This window comes from Tauraco erythrolophus, chromosome 28 (assembly GCF_009769465.1).
Source record: "Tauraco erythrolophus isolate bTauEry1 chromosome 28, bTauEry1.pri, whole genome shotgun sequence".
Classification (NCBI taxonomy): Eukaryota; Metazoa; Chordata; class Aves; order Musophagiformes; family Musophagidae; genus Tauraco; species Tauraco erythrolophus.
In genome coordinates, this window is record NC_141492.1 from 3,841,711 (window position 1) to 3,853,406 (window position 11,696).

Consider the following 11,696-nt stretch of genomic DNA (forward strand, 5'->3'; position numbering starts at 1 on the left):
TCTCCAATATAAAGCAAAGAAACGTAAAACAACAAATATCTAGTGAAATCCAAACACAATCTGCTCTATGTTATGCTACAAAAATGAATGAACTCTGCCTCCCACCCTCTCCCACTGTGACTTGCTGTGAATAAGCACTGCTCAAAGGAAACTATCGCAAGAAGTTCTGCCTCTTTCCAGCAGGAATAACAATGGAGCAAGGAAAAACGCTGACTGGTTTTCTCTCTGCTCTTCCCATCGGGCAGGTGTAGGTGAACAGCGGATGGGATGTTCTAAGCAGCATTGAAAGGACTTGCCCTTAGCACAGAACTAAAGCCCAAATACTCCATCATAAGGCTTTAAAAATGTTTTTAAGTTAAGAACTCCTCTTTCCTGGCCTTCATAAGGAGCGTCCTGAACCTCATTTGGGGCTATCTTAGACTGTCTGAAGCAGCACGGTTGTTGCACCGTGCATTTTGAAGGATAGAAGAATATCTAGAGAAATCAGACTTGGCTAAATCCATAAACCTCTTCTTTATGAATCTTCAAGCCACTGGGTTGCAAGGAAGGCTTCGCAGAGGGATTCCTTGCTGGCAGACTCCAGATTGCGCTGTTGGGAATCCAGGTGTGGAGCCTGTGCTCCAAATCAGCGAGAGGACAAACCTCACGGGGTTATTCCACTTTGAGCCTCAGTTAAAGAGCTTGTAGAAGCTGTGGGTTCCTGCCCATGTTCTGGTGAGTGTCTGTGTGCTCCTGCACCAGCAACAAATGAGGGATTTGAGAATCCTGCAAAGTCAAGGAGCAAGCAGAGGTACTGGGTTTCTTGTCATATCAAGATTTAGGAGGTTTTGCTGTTAAGGGCTTTGTGAGTGGGGTGGCAAATACCCCTTGGGTGTCAGGTAGGAGATCTCAACTGTACTTTTAGAAATAGACAGTTAAGAGGTAATGTAATACCCAAATCCAGCTGTGGTTTTGTATTTGCAAGAAGTTTTTCCTGAAAGCTCCTGGAGTGCTGCGTTCCAGGCTGCGTAGCGGTGACTGCTGTGTTCTAGCCAAGGAGATGTGACAAAGCTACAAAGACAGGAAGAGTTGGAAGAAACTTCAGTGTAGAAGTTGGAGAAAAGGCTTGGGGGATAAGAATGAGGTCTGCTTAGAAAAGCCAACCTTATAAACAAATGAGTTCTGCTTTTTCATCTTCAAACACAATAAAAACAGTCTATAAAGTTGAAAAGGAATATGTTTAAAGTTGACAAAAGAAAATATTACAGTGTAAAATTCCACCTTTTCACCGTATTTGTTTAGAAAAGGACTTATCAGTCAAGCACTGCCCCATGCCCCAGGTAGGAACCCTTTGCTAATAGAGCTGAGCTCTCATCTACGTTCCAGCCGCCTCTAATTACTCCCTGACCAATAGCGAGCGCATGGCTGCAGAACCAGTGTTTATTTTCTTTCTTGCTTATTTATTAAAACAAAAGCACAAGACAGAGCGCTTCTACGTGTTCTGAACTCTACAATTGTTAAAGTTTCCGAGAGGTCACAAGGGTCCCAGATAACATTAGCAGCTAAGCGCTACGTTGTCCTTCTGCGTTATCAACAGGAAACATCTTTACCAGCACAGGAACCACAGCTTTGTAATTGGCCTGGTGCAAGAACATGACAGTATTTTCTCATCCTATCAGGACTCGGATATTTTGGGAGCTGGTATATAAAGCTCGCGGCACACAGTGTCTTTTGGACATTAGGAACAGGTTCATGTCAGAAATCAGTGTGCTTTGCTATTTTAGTAGTTGCTATAGCTGCAGCAGGAATGATTTTTCCTTGCCCTGCGCGGTTCAGGGTGGTATTTCATTACGGTTCGTACGTATATTTTGATTATTTGAGTGCAGATGGACATATTTAAAGTGATTAACATGGTGATAGAAGCCTTGTAAAGAAGCCTTTAGCAAATAAACAAGGAATTCATAAATCATATCAATGCAGGCCTTGTTTAGCTTCCATTAAATACTCACAGGCTTCTATGGTGCAGGATTGAGCTCTATCCAAGCAAATTCCAGATTCACTAGATGACAAAATGTTATATTTGGGCTGCGAAGTAAGAAGCGTTCCTTGCGCCGAATGATCCGTGTTTTGAAAGGAACGGCCCTCCTGCCTCATGCAGTTAATGGCAAAAAAGTCCAGTAACATCTAGAACTGGTGTTAGATCAGAGCAAACGGCACTTAAATGGAGCTGTAAAGAGCTGAGCTGGACGGGGGCCAATAGTGCAATTAATATTCTGCGCAGAATTACACCACTCGCTGATTATGGCAAACCTCACTCGGACCATCGGATAAGCCGGAGTGGGTTTTTTCCATCGCTGCTGTCACTGCTTTCATCCAAAGTAGCTGTAACCACCGAGAAGGAGAAATGACAACAACAAAACCCCAGCATGATGACAGCCCAAAATCTGTCCTAAAGGGTGCATAATGCGAAATTCTAATACCTGGGGGTTCATTTTAATCCTTCAGAATGAACAGCACTACACAGCCTTTACTGCACTAATCTGTGGCTGCTTTTGTAGAGTTCCCAAATGCAGATTTTCTAACTTCCACTCTTACTACGATTTTTCTTAAACGTTTTGTCTTCGAAAATCAATGTTATTTCTATTTAGCAGATTCTTTGGTAGAGATGGGTGAAGGGATCGTTTTGTTCTCGATAAAACTAACTACTACCATGAGTAAAGTCAGGATTTTGTGTTCCTTTTTATTCTGTAGCAAAGAAAGAAAGCCCTCAGCAGTCTGCAGGCTCGTTTCAGCACTTGGTTGGTTGCACAAACTTCGTTGGGCACAAAGCAGCATCCTGCACCGATGCCAGTCTGTGCTGTGCCTGCCCGGGCAGCCCTGTCCCAAAACGTCCCGACGTCTCCGGGCAAAGCCAGGGCCGTGCTGCCAGAGCCAAGGGAGCCTGTGCAAAATTATGTCCCCAAACTTATCTAACCGTGTATTGTGTCAAACACCAAAAATATCAGGGGCTGATGACAACAGGAGTTATTTCTGAGGGACTGACACAGTGCACAGATGGGGCATTGTAAGAGCTTTTTTCCCTCCCTCTTGCTCACTCTTGCAACATGCTGGTGGAGGTGGTGGGTAAGGAAGGAACATTTTGGTCTTCCTGACTGAAGAGTTTGAGTTACCGAGCTCTGAGGCAGCAGTGTTGCAGCAGCTTTCTTTTTTCCAAGCAGTATTTTGTGACAGCATAGCCAGAGGGGTTTAGATTAATGAAGTGAAATTTTTTTGCAGCAAACACAAAAGTTGTTTTTGTTTTGTTTTTTTTGGGGGGTAGGAACGTGAATTCAGCAGAGAAAAGCAACAGCAGCTGTGATGGTTGGAAGTTAAAGCCAAGCAAAGTCGAGTTAGAAAAGAAGTGTTTGCTTCCAGCAGAGCGTGAGTTCGTGTGCGTGTGTTTGCTGCTGGAAGCACTGGTGTCGGGGAGAGCTCAGAGGTCCTGGCGTGAAGTCGGGGGTATCTCCTCCAAAAGCTGCACCTTCTCCAAAAGCTGCAGTCCCAGAGCTGCTGGTGCTGCAGCTCGTGTCCACGGGCACAGAGTGGACTCAGCGCTGTGCATTGTTTTAATAGCGATGCTGTAAAGGACCCTAACGGTCCTTCAGCCTCCAAAACTTCAGAGTAATCCTTCCTACAGGTTTTTTTCTCCCCTGCTGAGCTCATCAAAGCTCCTGCCCTCGCAACAAGCCGCACACCTCCACACCCAATGTAAATTTCCTGCAGGTGCCATGGGACGTCCCCGGCTGAGCGGGGCACCACGCGCTGAGTCAACGCGCGGCGCGGAGGGAGGCTGGTGCCCGGGTTCCTCCGTGGGCAGCCCGCGGCAGGATTACGTCTGCTCTCGGAGAACTTCTCACCCACGTTTCCTGCACGAATCCCTGGTGAGAGCGGCGGTCGTGCGAGGGCACGGGGGAAGCCAGCAGCGTGGGAAGGCACGATGGCACATGGTATGTCCCATCCTGCCTCGTTGAGCAGCTGGTACCAAAAATGTTCTGTTTCCTGCCCTCCATCCGCACACACAGCCCGTTGCTGGAAGTCCTGCCTCTTTTTTGGACTGAGTACCAGGTATTTTCCCCTTTCCTCCTCCAGGAGATTGGTTACCCTATCCTTTGCCATATGGGTTAGAAGCTCTTGGCTTTGTGCTGGCCCTGGGGGATGCCGGCCTCATGACTCCTGGCTTCTGACCATCTCTTCTCCCCATACCCGCAGAGTGAGCGAGAATATAAATGTTACAGCTGCTTTTCCCTGCATCCATAGGGCATTTCTGAAGGGAGGCTCTCAGTGTGCCTTTTTGTGGTCCAACGTTTAATCATGCCCCATGATGGATCCCGTCAGCACCCGCCTTCAGCTCAGAACCATTAAGAAGCTCCATAAGCAGAGGAAAGGTTTCAAGACCGTATCGCGGATACGGGGCCGTCTCAGGGCACAGGAGGAACTAGCAGGTGTCAGTCACAACAAATTTCCTCCCAAAATTTTGTTCCTGGCGATGCGAGCACTGCTCTCCAAGGCTGCCCAGGTGCTGCAGAAGAGGATATTTGTAGGGCACTGCACCGAGCCCGTGTCCTATAAAGCAGAGCTTGAAGGACTGGGGATAGACCTGCCGGAACTGGGGCAATGGGGCACAGCCAAGCTGTGCCGAGCAAGGGTTTGGTTTTTCGTGAAGCCTGGCAAAAGTGGTTGCTGTTAACTGGCATTACCAGTGCAGCGTCGGTGCTTTCTACGAAGGAAACGCGAGTACGGCTGCGCTTGGTTCGCGAGAAGGGTGAGGCATCCTACTTAGATTTAGCAAAGCAAACCTTCTGCAGGGCTTCGGGAGGCTGCAAAGCACCAAGTTTGTAACACCCTGGGGGAGGTGAGGTGTCTGGGGCTGCGATTCTTCATCTTTTTTTTTTTTTTGGGTGGCTCCATCACTGCTTTTATCTTGGTCTACAACAGGGGAAGGACAGTTGTAGCTAATTCCCACGGGCCTGCAGAAAGCATCAATGAAATAAATTGGAAAAGCTGCTTAGAGAAAGGCAGAGAACTATTGCTATCGGTGTGGCTGAAAGTGAAAAGGCTGAAGAAGCCTTTGGCCCACATGGGGAGGAGACCATCTTCTTGTTTTTCTGAGACTGCTGAAAAGAAACAAACAGCTGCTTTTCATTTTCTGTGTCAACCAGCACCGTGGCTTCAGCAGGGTCAGCGGCTGTCGCACGGTGCTGCACGAGCCCGTGTCCCCGGGGCCATCGGCGGCACTGCTCAGCACCAGCGGTGAGCCAAAAGCACCCAGGAGCAGGGAGAGAGGCCACGGTGGTGGGAAAACGTTCTGAATATTAGTTTTTATTTAACAAAAAGCCAGCTTATTTTAAAGCTGGATTGCCTTTTTAGTCATCGTTAGAGTTCAGGCAGTTGGGGGCCTATTAATTCTCATTCCCATCCTGAGACGTTCAACCTCTATTGGCACCAACAAAGAGCCAACGCTGAGCACGGATAAACAAACCTTTTCTATTATTCTGTAGAAAAATACACTCTTACAGTCTTCTGCAAGAATACCTTTGGGCCAAACAGAGCATTTTGACTTTGGACAACATCATTCACGAAACGCTACGCCGCAAGTTTGGTCTGAAGGAAACCACACACGATTTGACTCTTTTTATCTCGTATCAGCGGCGGATAGCTCGGTGCGGTTACAGTTCTCCTCGTTTCTGAGAAGAGAGGATCATATTTAATCATTGTGTCAGTTGGCACAAACACCGTGTTTGTAGTGAAATGCTAAAAAACAGCACGTTTATCTTTCCCTTGATCAAGATTTGCACGATAGGAGCTCTTAACGTTAAAACTCATCAGTAATGAAACATTTGAAGGGCTCAGCTACCCAGCTTGTTTGCTGTAACTTATTTTAAAGAATGGTCTGACCTCTCCTGCCTAATATAACAAATACAATATCAGTAATTTCCACCCAAGGGCATTCGTTCCTTGGCAGATTTCGCTTTGGCTCTAAGATATTGTTCCTGGAGTGCTTATTTTTTTTTTTGGGGGGGATGACAATGACTAGCTTGCTTCGCTGAGCAGCACATTTCAAAATCCAAAGTGCCTATAGGGGTTGCCTCGTAGCACGTCCTTACCAGCTGCGCAAGTGGAGAAGCCAAGAGCAATTTGGAGGGAGAGAGAGAGATTCCAAAGGTTGGGGAGAGCACTGTGATTCCCCCTCTGACCCACGCCAGAAGGGCCAGAGAATTTCACCCATTTCCTGCAGCGAACCCGTCGTGTCTGCTCGGAGCACTGCAAATTTTGGAGATGCACTATTGCATACGGCGATATCGCGTCACCCGCTACTCAAACGGCCCCAGTATTGACCTGCTCTGATTCATATTATTTTATTGGCACTGACTTGTGCTGTGGTGTCGAGAAGTCCCCAGCACAGGAAAGCCTCCCCTGCGCCGCAGAGTGAGCACGCACCAAAGAGAAAAGTCAATCCTTGCCCTAAGGAGCTCGCTTATCACTCACTTTTACATCTGGCTGGCTTCTCATCTCTTCCATAGGACCAGCACCTGGGCAGTACCCACCTCACACAGAAGCGTCAGTGGCAGCAAAGGCTGGGCACCCAAGGAGACAGGCAACGCCGCTGGTGAGATGCAATGAGTTTTGTGTGTGCTCACACTACAGTTTCAAAGACAATAAGTTTCAAGATTTGCTTTTCTGCAGGAAAGGCGATTTGAGCGCTCAGCTCTCAGAAAACCAGCAGGAGGAGGTGGGGCTCACTGCCTGGCATGCAGCAGGTGCTGCAGGGACAGGGGCTGCCCTGTCCTTCTCCAGCAGCATCTCCCCCGGCCACAGCAGCACCAGCAGCACCCTCCGAATCGGCTCCAAAGGAAAAACGGGGCGTTGCGAACAGTCTCTCTCACTCACGCGGTGGCAGCTCAGCATCAGGTGCTGTAGAGCAGCTCACGTTTTGTGGGACCATTGCTTTCGTAGAGCTTTGAGTTTCAGTGGTTTCTAACGACTCGTTCAGTTGATACGAAATTGTGGAGGAGTTGAAAACTCAGCTGTGCTTTTGGCAAAACCCAAGCCCAACAGCCAAAAGAAAAGCCAACACACAAGGCAGGGCTCAGCCTGCCCCGTGTCCCTGAAACGACTCGTTACACCCCCGAAGACGCTGTTTTCCCCCTGCCACCAATATCCCATTGCTGCCCAGTGCCAGTGACTCCTTGAAGGTGTACATCTGTGTTCTGCAGGATCATCCCTTTGCAGAAGCATCTGGGATGAAAAATCGAGCTGTTCCTCTGCTGCCACAAGCTTGTTTACTCAGGAAGCGCTGCCCCACGGACAAAGGCACGGGGAAGATGGAAAAGGCACCGTGTCGGCATCGCATCTCGTAGCAACCCTCCCCACGCCACCGCTGGTCTAACAGCGTCGGAGGAGGGATGGGGTTGGCTGACAAGCAAAAAACCCCAATCAAACAAAAATGCCCAGATGAACTCACGATAGGACGGCTTGTGAGATTTATAGCGGTGGGGTAACCCCACGAGTGCTCGCTTTGTGCTTTGTTCTCCCACCTTTTTAAGGCTGGATCCTCGGATGGGCTTTCTTGGGAGGTTTAATGCTTGTTTTGTCATGTTTGTCACTGAGCTAGTGACAGTTTCTGTCGTATTTATGCACACATGATATGGATTTATACATACAACAAGGGGCTTGGGGGGCAGAATGTTCCCCAAAAAATATACTGAAACATTTAATCCCAAAAAACCTGCACTATGGCCAAATAGCTTCGTTTTGCACAGATATCTCTGTCTATAGATTCAAGAGCCTTTCTTCTGTTGCAGCCTTCCTCCAATGCACCTCTCAGATAAAATCCTTGGGGTTTATACGTGTGTGTGTGTGTGTATATGTGCATGCAAATACAGGTTACATAGAGATGTTTTATACGTTATATACATAAATATATGCAATTTAATCAGAATGCAATGACTTAACTATGTTTGCTCCAAAAGTAAAGCACCAATAAAAGATGAGTTATGATGTTATAAATCTACCAGTCAGGAAACTGGCCCTTTGCTAATGTTAACAATTGCAGCACCTCACACTTACTGTCCATGACAGTATTTTATAGAAAAGCAGAAAGCACCGAATGAAAAATCAAAATCCCAACCTGAGGCCAGCACAGGCAGCTTTTTCACTTGCTGCTCACAAGGAGGGAAACAACTTTCATTTATTTGGTGGCTGCGAGGGAGCAGGTGTGCAGCGACCGAGCTGGAGCTGAGTTTCATGGCTTGACTTTCAGGGAGATGGGACCAGAGGTGTGCACATAGCACAATCTCACTGGCTGGATGCATTGCACTGTAACCTGGAAGCTTTTCTCTCTCTGGAGGCTTTCTCCTCTCCTGTCCCAGTGCATCTCAGAAGAAGGGAATTGAATGTCCTGTTAGAGTAAATGGAGAGCTGGTGCTCCTATGGCTGATTTAATACTTTGATATTATGATGATTGAACCCAGATACAAATCCTGAAGATAAAGCCATGCATCCTGAAACATTAAAAATGGTTTAGTTCATCTGTCATCCCATATTGAAGTATTCCGCCCGTTTTGAGAAGGCTTAAGCTTCTTTGGACATGGCCATTTGGTCTGGGTTGCCAAAGGACCATCTACAATGATCCAGGATAAATCCACCCCACAAAAATTATTGCTGGGAACCCAGGAAAAGGGCAGTTCAAGCAAACGTTGGTCAAAGGAAAAGAAAAATGAAACTTGGGGGAAGGGGTTGACCGAACACGTCTTGAAGGTTTTCTGCAGGTGGCTTCAGTTTCGGAGCCACTTGTGTCGTTTACTACAGAGTATGTGGCTGTCCACAGCCCCTTGAGGTTTACTGAGCGACTGTTGAGGTGCTGGAGCTAATAGCAGGGCTTTATACGGACGAGCTGCCGAGAGCACCGACGTTCAGAGGCCTCCAGAACAGCCCGGGTGGATGCAGGTACAGCTTCACCACGAGCAAGTAAAGCAACAACCAAGGACAGTAGCTTCAGCCTTTGGAATGCCAGCTTACAGCATGAAGGCGGTGAAAAATAACACTTTGTTAACTTCTTGTTTAGGAAAAAAAAAAAGCAGAATGCTTCCTTTAGTGACACATTAGCCGACAGCAGTGCTTTTATGACCCTTTCGTAGTCACCGATGAATCACTGGATGGAAGTGCAGGGACAGACTGTTTCTATCTAAACGCTGCCGTCGCGGTGGCTCACTGTCACCCAAAACACGGTGCTTCTCTTGCTCTTGCCCTCCCTCGTGGCATTGGCACCAGCAATTCAGCTGGTCCGAGCTCGTGCAGGGCTGGTCAGCCCGAGGTCACCTCTGATAACCCCAGAAGTTTGTGTCACCAGCAGAGCCGTGGACGAAGGCGGCTCCATCCCCACACCAGGGTCTGGGCTCTCGACACCCTCACCAGCGGCGTGACGGCCGTGCCGCTGCCGCCGCAGCTCGTGTGTCCCACCGCCGCGAGCCGAGGTGTCTCTGGAGCTCATCAGGCCTTCCTTCCATCATGTTCCCTCCTAATGCAGTTCATATGTTTAGACATTTCCCTTCCATTCTTTCCAAATTCCTTACATTTTAGATTATATATCCTCGGTTTTGATCTTTTGCATTAAAAAGAAAAAAATTGCTTTCATTTGAAGCTTAATAGTGAGGGCTCAGTGCATCGCCAGAGCTCCTGGCACAGCTAGTGTCCTGCAGGAGCAATTATTTTCCAGTGAGTCTCTAAAATTGCTTATTTACTTTCACTTGTATGCCAAAAATACTTTAAAATCAGGACAGTTTTTTCCAGTTACACAATCACCAGAAATATCTTGAATCCATACACTTCCACTGTGGTTCAATAGTCAATCTGAAAATAGTCAAAACAGTTTATAAAGTATGCAAAAAAAGTGTTCTCTCCCAGAATTACGGCTTCAGAAGCACAGCTCTATGTGTCCAAGTCAACAAATGACACAAAGAAAAATCAATTCCCTGTCTTTCATAACGACATGGGGAAAAGAGACGGGCTCTGCTGCTCTTTGGCAGCTTCCCGAGTGGAATTATCGCAGCCAACCACTTCTAGAAAGTCCTTTCATGTCTCTTCGTGTAGGGTTTATTTACTGCTCTTGGCGAAACAAAACAGCAGTTGACTTCTGACAAGCCATGAGATTTAGGATATTTTTTTCATTAGAGCTTTTTAATTAATTATAGTGAATTTAGAACATTAGTGTGGGACAGTGGCTGCTCCTCCCCTATTTGATTTATCAAAAGCACTGATAAAACCTAGATTTTGGCAATCCTAGCTTAAGTGTCAGATCTTCTCCCCTCCCTGTCTCCAGGGCACAGGTAACAAAATGCACAGCGATCTTCTAAAGATCCCAAATTGAAGGCTCCATTCGTGTTCCTTACTCACACATATTTTAAATTCCCTTTTAAGTTTCACCCGTTTGCATGGGTGTAATTCAGAGCAGACTGGGGCCTTACATATTTTGCATACCGAGTTATGTGAGTCCAATTTCTGAAAAAAAGATTATCTGAGCATTATGATGCAGTCGAGGATTAACTGGCTGGAAAAAAAAAAAAAAATTACAACGAAACCAGAAGGAGTTATTTTGTAATTTTAAGTGCATGTTCACAAATGAAAGCAAGCATTGTGTCCATCGACAATGACCGGAACGGAACCAGCCTTTGACCAAACCTACTGAAGAACCTTGGTCTTAATTTGCAGGTTTCAGTTACTAGCACACTTTTTTCTTTTTTTTTTTTTTATAATACACATATATATATAAGGCATCTAGACTTTAAATGATATTGCAAAAGTAGAAATAGCGTGATAAACCTTCAAAGCTGAAATAAAAAAGAACCTGTGTTTTAACTTAGTGTTGAGTATTTATACAGCCGGCACCGTTTAGTCCGGCATGTTTGAATGAGTGCAAGTCTGTGGTTGCAGTTGTGTATAAAAATATTGTAGCCTGCTCCTGCTTTAGGAACTAAACTTCAGTTCCCAATAGCTCCCTCTGTAATTCTCTTTCCAAATAAAAGGAAGAACTATTCCTGGCTCGTAACGGTGTATTTCTGTGGCTTCTTGAACTATAATGAAGGCAGTCTGGAATGTTAAAAATTACATACTCAATGCCAGTTCTTAACCCACAGTAATTTAGGCTTTAAATGTTTTGAAGTTTACATTTTGAGTCTGTTATTGTACAACTTTTTAATTAAAATGTTACTGTAGGCCAGATCACTAATGCTTCTTGCTCAAAGATCCATTAACATCTATCTTGAAACCACTACTTAGGGAGTTTGATAATTTTGGTATTGAGGGCTAAGGCCATCTGCTTGGAAAATTATTTGGTTTTTATTTGGCTCCTTCTAATTGTAGAAATTCAAAGACATCTTTGATATCCACTGGAGTCCAACAACGGAAACATCAGTTCTCTTTCTGTAAATGCTTCAGTGCTTGTCTCTACTGTAGACTAAATCCTGATGCAGTTCAAGAAATAATCTGCCAAACTTGCCACTGCTGAATTGGGTTCTGATTTTCCCTGTGCACTAGAGACAATATGTGCCATTGATGCTCATCATCATCTCGATGCTTTCCCATTGAAATGGTCCTAAATAAATCAGAAAAACGTGGCAAGCTCACTTAGGGACTTCTAGATGTCATCATAACCCAATAACAGCTATTCTTAGGACTAACAT